Source organism: Leptodactylus fuscus, chromosome 1, assembly GCF_031893055.1.
Source record: "Leptodactylus fuscus isolate aLepFus1 chromosome 1, aLepFus1.hap2, whole genome shotgun sequence".
Lineage (NCBI taxonomy): Eukaryota > Metazoa > Chordata > Amphibia > Anura > Leptodactylidae > Leptodactylus > Leptodactylus fuscus.
This window is the reverse complement of record NC_134265.1, coordinates 335,308,201-335,322,864: the sequence shown is the minus strand read 5'-3', so window position 1 is coordinate 335,322,864 and position 14,664 is coordinate 335,308,201. Positions and strand designations below refer to the sequence as shown.

At 44.3% G+C, this 14,664-nt stretch overlaps 1 long non-coding RNA gene across 1 annotated transcript; it reads right to left on the bottom strand.

Moving 5' to 3' along the window:
- Positions 1-549: 549 nt before the first annotated feature.
- Positions 550-973, bottom strand: LOC142196196 (uncharacterized). Its single transcript, XR_012715132.1, has 3 exons — positions 962-973; positions 788-850; positions 550-623 (listed from the first exon to the last, which is right to left on the bottom strand). It is a non-coding gene; the product is annotated as an uncharacterized LOC142196196 (long non-coding RNA).
- Positions 974-14,664: the final 13,691 nt, after the last annotated feature.

Here is a 14,664-nt window from a genome sequence, read left to right as displayed (position 1 = left end):
ATGTAAGTAGGAAGGCAGTGCCTCAGTCATGCAGCCCACTAGGGGACGCTCCCTTTAAACATCATGCCCGACCTTCCCAGAGGACTTTGCTGCAATGATGTGGGATTTTACCAAGTACAGCCTCTCAGCCAAGGACAGCTGTTTTGATCTATTTGGATCTCTTCAGTCCGGTGCAGAGAAGACTGAATTGGCAGAGGTGAGAGGCTTCTAGACAGGGTTAAGGGGATATCGTCACGCCTTAGGAAGAGACCACCATGTAGGTGTGTGACAATATCCCCTTAACCCTGTCTAGAAGCCTCTCACCTCTGCCAAGTCAGTCTTCTCTATGCCGGGCTGAAGAGATCCAAATTGATTGAAACAGCTGTCCTCGGACAGCTCGGATTGGACCCTTGTAAAACGGGAGGCGTCCTGTTGCCATCTTGGACATCACGATTCCCAAGCTCCACCAGTCCACTGCTATGCCATATCCTGGTTTGAAGTGCACCTCTGGGGCCATGTAGTTGAAGGTGCCTGTCACGCCACAGATTTTGGTGGAGGTGGTGATTCCATCTAGGGCCAGCCCCAGGTCGATGATACGGGTGTGCCCTTCTGCATCCAACATGATGTTCTCCGGCTTGATATCACTGTAATGAAATAAGAGAAGAAAATGACGATCTGCCAGGTGACAATGGAGACGGGGGATGGGTAAATACAAGACCAGGCAGAATAGCCAGGCAGGACCCTAGGAAAGACAGGTGCATGAAATCCAGAATGTAAAGGAGAGACATAGAAGGAAGAAAGTTCTTACCGGTGGACGATGCCATGTCCATGGAGGAACTGTAGACCGCAAACAATCTCTGCCGTGTAGAATCTCATGGGAAGAACAAAGAGAAATCTCAGTATTAGCAAAGCCCTGACTACAACCCCCAACCTCAGCTTTTATCTTCTCTCCCTCCCCTCGGTATTTACCCCTTTTTCTTACCTTACGTTGCCGATGTTCAGGCAGCCGCACATCTTGATCAAGTCTTCCAGGCTGCCGCCAGACAGATACTCGGTGATGAAGTACGCCCGCTGCTCAGAGTGGTGTGCGGCATAGAGGTGGCATATGAAGGGGCATTCTCTGGCAGCGGCGAGTATCTGCTGCTCTCTCACGATGGTCTCCATATCGTCCTCTGTTTTCTCGATGGTCTTGATGGCCATGAAGGTCTGTTGACCAGAGACTGATGCCAGGAAAACTTGAAGAAGACAAATAGAAAATGGTTATTACATCGCAAAAGAAAAGGGGCTCATTCACATCATCAGATCTGGGATTGTGTATGGAAAGGCTATAAAGGGGGTCTCTACTGTTACCATATGGGAATGGACAATATAGGCACAAGATGGCGGGATGGATCGGTTTGGGATCAGCATTTGGCTCAATTTAGATCACTTTTTTGTTTTTTTATCTGTTTTTCTGATCCATTTAATAGATGCCAACAGATGGTCGTCCATATACATAGAGATCAATGTTAAAAAAAAAACGGATCCATTTTCTACACAGAAGGGTAATCTACCATACTAATGTCTCTGTGCAAATAAAAAACTGCAAGATATGGATCACATGATCAGAATAGAGCCTTATTCACATTGGATCAATGTATGTATTGTATAGCATAGACCAGGACATGGATATAAACAGGCCGCCCCCCACAACTCTGATCCTGAGATCCTCCATGAATCAGAGTACCCCTTTATATTAACACTAAACCTAACTATGGTGATACACAGAACAGATGAGATATGGGGCCTACAACAGTGGTCATGGGGGCAGGAAAGTCTCCTAACAGTCGCCCCATAGACCTAGACTACAATTAATATCTACCCAGTCTGCAATGTTGACATCAGGAAATAAAATGGGGGTCAAAATGAATAAGAAGTGATAAAACTTACTTTGCCAAAGCTGCCCCTACCCAACATCTTGTGGAGGATGAAGCGGCTGATGGTAAGGCGAGGGTACGGGCCTGATGTTATAGCGTCTTGGCTGCTGATAAAATCTGAAGAAATCCGTAGAAACTCATCTTCTCTCTGCCGTCGACAGTTCAGAACTGAATGTCAGTTGGCCGTGCGCAGGTGATGTCATGGCCGTGAGACCCTCAGGTAGCTCCTGCCTGGCCGTGCTCCATTGCCCTGCACTGACACATACACTGTGGAGTTGGCATCATGGGGGACAGTCCAGTGACCTGAAGATTGGGAGACCTTTATGGTGAATTCTAGTGCTGCATTATTAGTAGATGGGGAAGAATTGAGCGCTATATGAGGGCCGGCCGTGCCCATAGTCCATTATTATAGAAAGTGTTACTACTAATATGTATGGAAAGAATAGATGTGTAATACATGTTCCTGGGTGTCTATAAAAAACATAATCATTTGAAAGGGCTCGGACAATGGTTATTGGGGCACTCTACTCTTCTTTATGGGGACACTGTAATCTTCTTTATGGGACACTCTAATCTTCTTTACGGGCACTCTAATGTTCTTTAGGGGCACTGTAATCTTTATGGGAGCACTCTAATCTTCTTTAGGGCTACTCTAATCTTTAGGGGGCATTCTGGCACTAAGGGTACAGAAAATGATCATGTGAAAATTCTTCCCCCTCTTACAATGAGCTTTACTCTAGATTTAGTGTATCCGGGATAGAGACGGGTTAACTATGCATTTTATACAGACCATTGACATACCTCCCAACCGTCCCGATTTCCGCGGGACATTCAAGAATTCGGTGTCCTGTCCTGCGGTCCCAGTCGGCGGAAGGTATGTCCCGGTTTCAACTGATGAGTTGAACACATAAGCGAGTAAAGCAGGAGCTGTCACAGCTCACCTCCTGCCTTACCGCTGCGCTCCGGCTTCTGCATGTGTAGACATGATGTGATGGCGTCACATCGCGCCTACAACTATGTGAGTGCTCGCAGAGAGAGCTGCGGGGGAGCGTTGGAAGGTGAGTATAAGTGTTTTTTTGTGTTAAACATTGAGGGGAACATAATGAAGGGGGCCATGAAACTGTGAGCAGATGAAGGGGGGGGGAAGACATGAAACTGTGGGCAGAGATGGAGGGACATGAATCTGGGGGCAGAGATGGAGGGACATGAATCTGGGGGCAGAGATGGGGGGACATGTGTCTAGGGGCAGAGATGGAGGGAAATGAATCTGGGGCAGAGATGGGGGGACATTAAATTGGGGGAAGAGATGGGGGGACATGAAACTCGGGGCAGATGAAGGGGTTATATGAAACTGGGGGAGAGATGGAGGGGGGACATATAATTTACGGGTGACTGTAGGAGAATAATATTGTGTAGGGGGCACATGAAAAATGAATGAGAATGGGCGGAGTCAACATAAAAGTGGGCGGAGCTAAATTTGCTGCGGGGCGCGCAGTGCGCTGCACATTTTGTCCCTCTTTCTGCTCTTCAAAAGTTGGGAGGTATGTATACTGTGGGAGCTCCTGGTGGGGGACTAGGTGCTGTGAGGGTACATGGTGGGGACTATATATACTGTAGGGACACCTGGAAGGGCACTGTATACTGTGGGGAAACTGGAGGAGGACGTTAAACTTTGGGGGGGGGGGGATCAACTGGAGGGCAGACATTATAATGTGGAGCATACTGTGTCAGGGCCACTGTGTGTGGACATAAAGAGACATTGATGGGAATAGACAGAGCCAAGGTAGAAGTGGGTCTACTATATGTATATCTGCAATGACACACTGCACATTCTGCTGGATCATTGTTGTGTTAGAGTCTGGACCTATCGGAGGATCCTCTGATACTCCGGGGAGGGGAGGCAGTCCAACACTTTGTGGTCATCCAGACCTACCGCCTTGTGATACATGTACATCGGAGTTACATGCTCCAGGATTTCATGAATGCAACCAAGTCCATATATCCTGTTAGGACACTTGGACATCATAGGTGTGTGGAAGGGTCTTCAACCTTTCATGATCCTCCAGACTATCACATTTGAGCCATCATTATTTCACTATCATCTGTATGGCCTCCAAGGTTGGACATACCACCCTGACAACATCAACTCTTTGCCCGAAGATCCAGGAGCTGGCCCCATGTAATCCAATGATAGCCAAGGCAGCTGCAAACCGTGTAGGGTTTTGAAGAACCCAAGAGAGAGTGGGATGGCTATAGGGATAGTCAGCCCCCCCGCAGCCCTGCTATGTGCACAGACGACCACACAGCACATTGTAAGGGAAGCCGAATGAGTCCAGAAAACCCCATTCTGCCTTTTTAGATTTCTTTAAACTGCGAGGGATCTGTTTACCTTGAAAAATGAAGGCATCCAGTTGCTTCTGGGCAGCGTGCCAGTGATTGAGTGACCTGACGCTTCCTCCCAACATTGCATTCCGCCTGCATGCCTTTTGCCCTGTCTGACGCCAACCTTATAACTCACCCCCAAAGCAAACATTTCCAATTGGCACCGATGCTCGGCTATTTTTCTAAAGAGCCGATTCATAGCAGTTTTTTAAAATAAGTTTTCACTATGTCATTTGTTTTCACTTTTTTTCTGCATGTGGTGCCTCCGAGGCTGCAGCTGATAGATGAAAATAATCCGTGATTAATAGAGTCATACAAAGGGCTGTGTATGTGTCGCGAGCGTGTGTGCTGCTTACAAAGAACGGCAGCATCTGTAGGGTCATTTATACCAGGGGTCTGCAACCTGTGGCTCCGCAGCTGTCGTGGGACTACAGTCCGTAGCTTGCTCTGACCAAGACAACAAGGCTTTGCTGTATTGAAGTCAGAGCAAATTATCCGCAAAATTACGGTTCTGACCCTTTAAGACCTGTCCAATCTTTGTGGTAAGTCTGAATTAGGCTCTAATGTGCCTAATGTCTAAATATACTGTATGGACATCTGTGGTGATCCTAGATCATGAGCGGGACCTATTAGAAGATTATTTTCACTGGACTTCCCCTTTAAGAACCTGAAGATTTCTTTTGTTTTTTTCTCTTTTTGTATAAATGTATTATTTTTATGTTTTATGCCTTTAATTGTTCAAGAAACAAATAAGTGATATCTCATGATCAATGAGAGGCAGAAAAAAATGTGACGCGCTTTTTGATGTGGTGTTTGCAAAAAAAACCCAAAAAACTGAAAAGTGAAGTTTCCGGATCCATACAGTGTGCTGGAGTAAAAAAGCACCTAAAAAAATGCAACAAATAACATAAAAAAACCTCATCGTTTAAAAACGTGCGTGAAATAAAAGTTTCCTAGTTCCTGAAACAGATTTTTTCACCCAGCAAAAAACTTTGTGTGAACATACCCTAAAAGTATTGATGAACTATCCTCAAGATAGGTCGCTAATATGAAATCATTGGGGGAGGGGGGGAGCTAGCATCTGCCACCCCCATTGATCAGCTATTCTCAGCAACTAATGCACAGAGAATGGAGCAGGAAGCAAACAGCGCCATTCTCTGTATGGTGGTGAAATTAAGGTACTACAGCTTAGGTCCCATTCAAATGAATGTGAGGCGATCTTCAGTAACCTAGACCAGGTTACTGTGTAGTAGCCAGACCGGCTACTACACAGGAAACAAAGTACTACCATGGTTAGACTGATTGCAACTATAACTTGTTGCATTCAATGATGCAGCAAGTCACCATGTAGCAAATACTAAATAAGACACATTCTTACCGTTCCTCTGAACAATTTAGTGTTTTTCTTTTTAAAATCCATCCACCCATTCAAAAGATATGGACCCTAGAATATTACATGTAAACTAGCTCTGAGTCTCCATGTGGGCGGGGACATTTCATTTTCTTTAAGAAAAACATAAGGTTCCCGCCCATTTAGAGAGTAAGAGCTGTAACTTTTCAGGGGCTGTATCTATTGAACAGGTGGACAGATTTTAAAAAGAAAACCACCAAATTAATCAGGGGCGCAGAGAGAAGCAAAATATGTCTGGCAAGTAGTAATCTGTCCTTGCCCTTTAAGAGAACTTTGTACAAAACTATCTATCTATCTATTTATCTATCTATCTATCTATCATCTGTCTTTCCCATATCAATATATCTATTTTATCTATCTATTTACCTGTCTATTGTATCTATCTACTCTACCTTTCTCTCTATTCTATCATTTATCTATTGTACTTATGTTTTCCTTACCTGTTTATCTATTCCATATCTATCTATCTATCTATCTATCTATCTATCTATCTATCTATCTATCTCTCTCTCTCTCTCTCTCTCTCTCTCTCTCTCTCTCTCTCTCTCTATCTATCTATCTATCCCTCTATCTACAGTGTTGGCCAAAAGTATTGGCACCCCTGCAATTCTGTCAGATAATACTCGTGTTCTTCCAGAAAATGATTACAAGCACAAACTATTTGGTATTAATATCTTAATTTATTTTGCTTGCAATGAAAAAACACAAAAGAGAATGAAAAAAAGTCAAATCATTGATCATTTTACACAAAACTCCAAAAATGGGCCGGATAGAAGTATTGGCCCCCTCAGCCTAATACTTGGTAGCACAACCTTTAGACACAATAACTGCGCACAACCGCTTCCGGTAACCAGCAATGAGTTTCTTACAAGGCTCTGCTGGAATTTTAGACCATTCTTCTTTGGCAAACTGCTCCAGGTCCCCCCTGAGATGTGAAGGGGGCCTTCTCCAAACTGCCATCACGAGATCTCTCCTCCCCCACAGGTGTTCTATGGGATTCAGGGCTGGACTCATTGCTGCCACTTTACAAGTCTCCAGTGCTTTCTCTCACCACCATTTTCTAGTGCTGACCTGAAGTGTGTTTTGGGTCATTGTCCTGCTGGAAGACCCATGACCTCTGAGGGAGACCCAGCTTTCTCACACTGGGCCCTACATTATGCTGCACAATGTGTTGGTAGTCTTCAGACTTCATAATGCCATGCACACGGTCAAGCAGTCCAGTGCCAGAGGCAGCAAAGCAACCCCAAAACATCAGGGAACCTCCGCCATGTCTGACTGTAGGGACCGTGTTCTTTTCTTTGAAGGTCTCTTTTTTTCCCTGTAAACTCTATGTTGATGCCTTTTCCTACTTTTGTCTCATCTGACCAGAGAACATTCTTCCAAAACGTTTGTTGCTTTCTCAGGTAAGTTTTGGCAAACTCCAGCCTGGCTTTTTTATGTCTCTGGGTAAGAAGTGGGGTCTTCCTGGGTATCCTACCATACAGTCCCTTCTCATTCAGACGCTGACGGATAGTACGGGGTGACGCTGTTGTACCCTCAGACTGCAGGGCAGCTTGAACTTGTTTGGATGTTAGTCGAGGTTCTTTATCCACCATCTGCACAATCTTGCGTTGAAATCTCTCGTCAATTTTTCTTTGCCGTCCACATCTAGGGAGGTTAGCCACAGTGCCATGGGCTTTACACTTCTTGATGACACTGCGCACGGTAGACACAGGAACATTCAGGTCTTTGGAGATGGACTTGTAGCCTTGAGATTGCTCATGTTTCCTCACAATTTTGCTTCTCAAGTCCTCAGACAGTTCTTTGGTCTTCTTTCTTTTCTCTATGCTCAATGTGGTACACACAAGGACACAGGACAGAGGATGAGTCAACTTTAATCCATTTCAACTGGCTGCAAGTGTGATTTAGTTATTGCCACCACCTGTTAGGTGCCTCAGGTAAGTAACAGGTGCTGTTAATTACACAAATTAGAGAAGCATCACATGATTTTTCAAACACTGCCAATACTTTTGTCCATCCCCTTTTTATGTTTGGTATTGAATTATATCCAATTTGGATTTTTGACAATTCATTTTGTGGTTTTCCATTGAAGACAAATTAAATGAAGATAATAATGCCAAAGAATTTGTGATTGCAATCATTTTCTGGAAGAAACCGAGTATTATCTGAGAGAATTGCAGGGGTGCCAATACTTTTGGCCAACACTGTATCCATCCATCCATCTATCTGCCTCTAGCAGCTGTAATGTAGTGTTAGTGTGAAGGCTGCACCTGGGTGACATGTAGAGATGAGCAGCTGTTATGGGCTCTGTGCTAACCCCCTGGCGGACATTCAGCATAGCTCCTACATGACATAACCCAGGGGGCAGAATATCTCTGCAATGTGAGAGAAGTGCCCGGGCGGCGCTGCATACGACACATTCCGGCCATCACATTTACAGAGTAATCTTTCCCAGAACATCTTTAAATACATGAAATGATAATGAAGGAGGAGACGTCTCCGCTCTGACACAATGTACTCGCTGCTGTTTATTTTACATTCACATTGAGTGTCGCTGTCCCTGTTATGGAGGGCAGGAGCAACATCACAGGAGGCTTTTGTGGTGACATCAGCTGGGCCGGCTCCAGCCGCAGAATCTTCACTTCTATAAACAAATTACTCACAGACAGAGATTACTTCAAGTAAACTTGTGGTCATGTCATTAACCTTGGATCTGTGTCTGTGGCAATGCCAAAGACGTGTAACCTTGGGCAAACGCCTTCCCTCCGACCACAAGAATGACAGGATGAATGGAATTACAGCATTTATCCTGAAACGTAATAAACACTCTGCCTGGCTGACAACATGGCTGTGCTGGAACTTGTAGTACTACCGCGGCTGCTAGGCCAAGTGTTACCCTCACTAGGGGGTCCTGAAGACCTTAACACCAGGAACAAAATAAAACCACTCCATTTTGTTTAGCAGGGTATGGCGGTATTATGTGCAGAGTAAATGGCAGTATTATGTGCAGTATTATGTTCATATTACAATACAAGGTGGGATTCACATCTGTGTAGGAGTTGCTAAAAATCGGCAAGGAGGACTTTTTTCTCTGCCAGCGGAAACCGGACTGGACCCCATTACAGTCTATGTGGTCCACAGGTTTTTAAGCGGACAAGATCTCCGTCTTTCAAGTCCCTATGTGAACCCGAACGACTGAGCCCCAAACACTAGTGTGAACCTATTATGCGTTAATTGGACACTGTACGGTAATATAATGTAGGCAGTATATGGCAATATTATTTTGACACTATATAGCAGCATAATGTTGGTTGAAATGACATGAGCTACTCAGTAGAAATAGAAAGAGGGACTATAACATGGCACAGGGTACAGAGGTGCTCTAAAAGGGACAAAATCTCCCTCTGTCCCATATGAGGAGCATGGTACTGTGCTAAGAGTAGATCTCAGTACAGATCCCAAAATAAATCCAATCCCCAGATTCAACCAAAAATGAATTAATGTCCTGACATTTATTCGAATACCAATTTCCCAAATAAATTCTGAACCCCAAATTATTTCAAACTCCACATTACACCCCTAAATGAATACAGGCCCCAGATCAGACGCAAAATTGCAGTAACCCATTGGAGGCAATGAGGAGTCTTGGAGTTGTAGAAGGAGATGTCAACGACTCGTCTGAATCCTCCAGCTCCTGGGCTGGTGCAGACCTGAGGGGGCCTGCAGGTTGTCTGATGGTGGTGGTCATAGTTCCACCAGGGAACTTTCTTTTTGGTGTTCAGCCTGGTATTTGGAAGTGTCCTTGATGGTGAATGCAGGGATAGCCTCAGGAGACAAAGGCTGCAGGTGAAAACATTGAAAATTTACAGATGATATTAGAAACCATAACAGCTTCCAATAAGAGATGGTGGCAAAGCATAGACTACGCTCAAAGGCCTTGGTCCACCTTAGACTCGCCTCACAAATGGCAATTATTTCTCCTTTCCAAGGATGTTCCCAGTATTGTCTCCATATCTCAGCAGTGATATCTCAGGCTTCACCCTCTTCTCCCTCCTTGGGTGACAGTATGCTATACCTGGTAATGGCACAATTCAGCAGGGCTTCAGCATGAAGCACAGCGCCTTCCACTGTACAGACTATTGAAGGCACAGTAATTAAATCCTCTTCAGACGTCCTCCAAAGAAAACACACATCGGTATCCATACATACATTACATAAATATACATCATTTCCCAGTCCATAGAATAATATAAACACATATACATGTTTGAGCCCTGGCACACCCTACTGTGTTTAATCTCTGCCGATCATATTCTGTTATGTCTAGCCGCTGGTGACTCGGTGATGTTATGCCACTCGGTGGGGATCTAGCGGTTCTGTGTCCACTCCTTGATGACGCACAACATGTTGTCCCACTGAGTTGTGCAGAGCTCTCCTCAGTGATCCACTGGTTCTGTCCCACTCCCTGGTGTCCCAAAGGTACTCAGCTGGTTTCAGTGATATGAGGTCCGCTCCCTGGTAATACAGTGGTGCCATGTTCACCCTCTGGGGATATACTCTAGTAGTATCTGTACTCTGGTGTTTAGTAGTATTGGGTCTAGTGTCTAATCCAGGGGTGTTGTGTATACTGCCTAGTGAGCCAGTGCTTCTGTATCAATCTCATGATAATCAATAATTGCAGGATTCACTCTTTTGTGTTCCAGTATTGCTGTGTTTATTTTGTTCCCTGGTGATCCAGAGATATTGCGTTTTGTCTCTGATGATCCAGTAGTGTTGTTTCTTGTCCCTGGTGATCCAGTGCCATTGTGTCTTGTCTTTGGTGATCCAGTAGTGTTGTTTGTTGTCCCTGGTGATCCAGTGGTGTTGTTTCTTATCCTTGGTGATCAAGTGATACTGTATCTTTTCCTTAGTGATCCAATGATGTTGTTTCTTATTTTTCGTGATCCAGTGATGCTGTTTCTTATCCTTGGTGATCCAGTGATGCTGTTTCTTATTTTTGGTGATCCAGTGATGCTGTTTCTTGTCCCTGCTGATCTAGTGATGCTGTTTCTTGTCCCTGCTGATCTAGTGGTGCTGTTTCTTGTCCTTAGTGATCCAGTTATGCTGTTTCTTATCCTTGGTGATCCAGTGATGCTGTTTTTTGTCCCTGCTGATCTAGTGATGCTGTTTCTTGTCCCTGCTGATCTAGTGGTGCTGTTTCTTGTCCTTAGTGATCCAGTGATGCTGTTTCTTATCCTTGGTGATGCAGTGATGCTGTTTCTTATCCTTGGTGATCCAGTGATGCTGTTTCTTGTCCCTGGTGATCCAGTGATGCTGTTTCTTATCCTTGGTGATCCAGTGATGCTGTTTCTTATCCTTGGTGATCCAGTGATGCTGTTTCTTATCCTTGGTGATCCAGTGATGCTGTTTCTTATCCTTGGTGATCTAGTGATGCTGTTTCTTATCTTTGGTGATCCAATGATGCTGTTTCTTATCCTTGGCGATCCAGTGATGCTGTTTTTTATCCTTGGTGATCCAGTGATGCTGTTTCTTGTCGCTGATCATCTAGTGATGCTGTTTTTTATCCTTGGTGATCCAGTGATGCTGTTTCTTGTCCCTGCTGATCTAGTGATGCTGTTTCTTGTCCCTGCTGATCTAGTGGTGCTGTTTCTTGTCCTTAGTGATCCAGTGATGCTGTTTCTTATCCTTGGTGATCCAGTGATGCTGTTTCTTATCTTTGGTGATCCAATGATGCTGTTTCTTATCCTTGGTGATCCAGTGATGCTGTTTCTTGTCGCTGCTGATCTAGTGATGCTGTTTCTTATCCTTGGTGATCCAGTGATGCTGTTTCTTGTCCCTGGTGATCCAGTGATGCTGTTTCTTATCCTTGGTGATCCAGTGATGCTGTTTCTTATCCTTGGTGATCCAGTGATGCTGTTTCTTATCCTTGGTGATCCAGTGATGCTGTTTCTTATCTTTGGTGATCCAATGATGCTGTTTTTTATCCTTGGTGATCCAGTGATGCTGTTTCTTGTCACTGCTGATCTAGTGATGCTGTTTCTTATCCTTGGTGATCCAGTGATGCTGTTTCTCATCCTTGGTGATCCAGTGATGCTGTTTCTTATCCTTGGTGATCCAGTGATGCTGTTTCTTATCCTTGGTGATCCAGTGATGCTGTTTCTTATCCTTGGTGATCCAGTGATGCTGTTTTTTTTATCCTTGGTGATCCAGTGATGCTGTTTCTTGTCGCTGCTGATCTAGTGATGCTGTTTCTTATCCTTGGTGATCCAGTGATGCTGTTTCTTGTCCCTGGTGATCCAGTGATGCTGTTTCTTATCCTTGGTGATCCAGTGATGCTGTTTCTTATCCTTGGTGATCCAGTGATGCTGTTTCTTATCCTTGGTGATCCAGTGATGCTGTTTCTTATCCTTGGTGATCCAGTGATGCTGTTTCTTATCCTTGGTGATCCAGTGATGCTGTTTCTTATCCTTGGTGATCCGGTATGCTGTTTCTTATCCTTGGTGATCTAGTGATGCTGTTTCTTATCTTTGGTGATCCAATGATGCTGTTTCTTATCCTTGGTGATCCAGTGATGCTGTTTTTTATCCTTGGTGATCCAGTGATGCTGTTTCTTGTCGCTGCTGATCTAGTGATGCTGTTTCTTATCCTTGGTGATCCAGTGATGCTGTTTCTTGTCCCTGGTGATCCAGTGATGCTGTTTCTTATCCTTGGTGATCCAGTGATGCTGTTTCTTATCCTTGGTGATCCAGTGATGCTTTTTCTTATCCTTGGTGATCCAGTGATGCTGTTTCTTATCCTTGGTGATCCAGTGATGCTGTTTCTTATCCTTGGTGATCCAGTGATGCTGTTTTTTTATCCTTGGTGATCCAGTGATGCTGTTTCTTGTCGCTGCTGATCTAGTGATGCTGTTTCTTATCCTTGGTGATCCAGTGATGCTGTTTCTTGTCCCTGGTGATCCAGTGATGCTGTTTCTTATCCTTGGTGATCCAGTGATGCTGTTTCTTATCCTTGGTGATCCAGTGATGCTGTTTCTTATCCTTGGTGATCCAGTGATGCTGTTTCTTATCCTTGGTGATCCAGTGATGCTGTTTCTTATCCTTGGTGATCCAGTGATGCTGTTTCTTATCTTTGGTGATCCAATGATGCTGTTTCTTTTCCTTGGTGATCCAGTGATGCTGTTTTTTATCCTTGGTGATCCAGTGATGCTGTTTCTTGTCGCTGATGATCTAGTGATGCTGTTTCTTATCCTTGGTGATCCAGTGATGCTGTTTCTTGTCCCTGCTGATCTAGTGATGCTGTTTCTTGTCCCTGCTGATCTAGTGGTGCTGTTTCTTGTCCTTAGTGATCCAGTGATGCTGTTTCTTATCCTTGGTGATCCAGTGATGCTGTTTCTTATCTTTGGTGATCCAATGATGCTGTTTCTTATCCTTGGTGATCCAGTGATGCTGTTTTTTTATCCTTGGTGATCCAGTGATGCTGTTTCTTGTCGCTGCTGATCTAGTGATGCTGTTTCTTATCCTTGGTGATCCAGTGATGCTGTTTCTTAACCTTGGTGATCCAGTGATGCTGTTTCTTAACCTTGGTGATCCAGTGATGCTGTTTCTTATCCTTGGTGATCCAGTGATGCTGTTTCTTATCCTTGGTGATCCAGTGATGCTGTTTCTTATCCTTGGTGATCCAGTGATGCTGTTTCTTATCCTTGGTGATCCAGTGATGCTGTTTCTTATCCTTGGTGATCCAGTGATGCTGTTTCTTATCCTTGTTTTTTTTCTTTGTCAATGCTTTGAGATACATGGTATGTTACAATAACAGGTAAAGTATTAGGACAAGTTTCTGGCATCGTCTTATATATAGATGCCTATGGAAGACCATTATTAGGTCCCTGGCCGCCATAGTAAATCATCACTCCCCTGCAATAGTTTTAACCCTTTAGATGCTGTGGTCAATAGTAACTGCAGCATCTCCATTGCTTGACACTCACAGGGCCCAATGGACTAACAGAGCCCTCTTTCTATATCGATAGATGCCGTGGCTGCTATTGACTGTGGTATATAAGTATATTGTGTACTGTAGCATATATTCTATATATGCTTTATGTACTAGACTTGTCTGTATTGTTTTATTACTGTATTTCAATAGTGGTAGCAGAGAACTCTATTTCATATATCCACAAATCAGTAATGTTCATTGCAGAGCGATCACTCCGAGATTCATAGCTGTATGCTGCCATCTAGTGACAATCACTGTTATTACACATTCTCCATTATACCGTTACCTCTCTTCCAAGTCTTGGTTTTTGTCCGCTGTATATGGTAGAAGTCATTTCTGTATATTTTTGTAGGAAAATGATAAACAAAAAAACAATATTATGTAAAAAGTATAAAAAGTGGGGCTGAACCACTGAAGCTATAGAGATTTGGCATTCAGGAATCATGGAAAGCTGAATGACCTCTGTTGTTTTAACTGTAATGGCAGCTATATAGCTTGCCCAGCTTTTCTAATCTGTAGATATAATACCAGAATGCCTTGTCGCATCTGGAGATTCAGACTTTTTTTTCTAGATGGACACAGCGCCCCCTTGTCTTTTCATCACTTCCGGACCCCCCATAGAGTATATACGTCCGGATAGTGGTTGCTTAGTTCTGACAGGATGTACGTCCAGTCAGAACACAGTAGCTGCACGGAGATCGTGCAGCTGCTGATACTGGGAGCCGGCTGTAACTTCAGCAGGAACTCCCAGAGAGATGGCAGGGAATGTTTATTACCTCCCATGCCATCTCAAATGAGCGCTGTATACACGGCTATGGGTGCCGCCATGATGCGCCGTGCTCTGACCCGGAGGTCACGTGATCCGCTGGGAGCAGCGTCTTGCAAGAGCTGCTGGGTCCTACAGGACCCAGATCAGCTCTGCATACTATGTATACAGTGTGCAGGAGGCTGGATTCCTCCTGCAACTGGGGCTAAATGTAACAGCCC